Source organism: Arachis ipaensis, chromosome B04 (genome assembly GCF_000816755.2).
Source record: "Arachis ipaensis cultivar K30076 chromosome B04, Araip1.1, whole genome shotgun sequence".
NCBI classification, from domain to species: domain Eukaryota; kingdom Viridiplantae; phylum Streptophyta; class Magnoliopsida; order Fabales; family Fabaceae; genus Arachis; species Arachis ipaensis.
The window spans coordinates 59,472,880-59,474,010 of NC_029788.2; positions in this window are offsets into that span (position 1 = coordinate 59,472,880).

Consider the following 1,131-nt stretch of genomic DNA (forward strand, 5'->3'; position numbering starts at 1 on the left):
TTGAGCTCTTCTATGTCTCTTCCTTGCCTTTGTTGCTCCTCCCTCATTGCTTTTTGATCTTCTCTTATTTCATGAAGCATGATGGAGTGCTCTTGATGTTCCACCCTTAGTTGCTTCCAATAATTGTGTGGAAGGAAATGTATCCCCTGAGGTATCTCAGGGATCTCTTGATTTGCAGTCAAATATTCTACCACTGTGCTATAGACCTTTGATGGAAGCTTTTGTCTTCCCTTTCCTCTTTCTAGAGGTTTCTCTGGCCTTAGGTGCCATCAATGGTTATGGAAAAAAACAAAAAAGCTATGCTTTTACCACACCAAACTTAGAATGTTGCTCGCCCTCGAGCAAAAGAAGAAGGAATAGAAGAAGAAGAAGAAGAAGATATAGAGGAGATGGAGGGAGGTGTGTATTCGGCCATATGGGTGGGATTGGGTGGGAAAGAGATGTTGAATTTTGAAGGAAAGTGGGTGTATGGATGTGAGTGGTAAAGGGTTAATAGGGAAGAGTGTTTATTGGGAATAGAGGATGATTGAGAAGAGAGAAGAGAGTGAGTCGAGGTAGGTGGGGATCCTGTGGGGTCCACAGATCCTGAGGTGATCCTGTGAGGTCCACAGATCCTGAGGTGTCAAGGCATTTACATCCCTGCACCAATTTAGGCATGCAAAATGCCCTTGCACACAACTCTGGGCGTTCAGCGCCAGGTTGGTGGCCATTTTGGGCGTTCAACGCCCATTTGTGTGCCATTTCTGGTGTTGAACGCCAGAATCATGCCTGTTCTGGCGTTCAGCGCCCAGAAGCTGCCCATTTTGGGCGTTCAGCGCCAGAACCATGCTCTGTTCTGGCGCTGAACGCCAAACAGATGCTCCTCCAGGGTGTGATTTTTCTTCTGCTATTTTTGATTCTGTTTTCAATTTTTCTATTTATTTTGTGACTCCACATGATCATGAACCTATAAAGACATGAAAAACAATGAAAATAAAAATTAGACAAATAAACATTAGGTTGTCTCCCAACAAGCGCTTCTTTAATGTCAATAGCTTGACAGTGGGCTCTCATGGAGCCTTACAGATGTTCAGAGCATTGTTGAAACTCTCCAACACCAAACTTAGAGTTTGGATATGGGAGATATGGGAG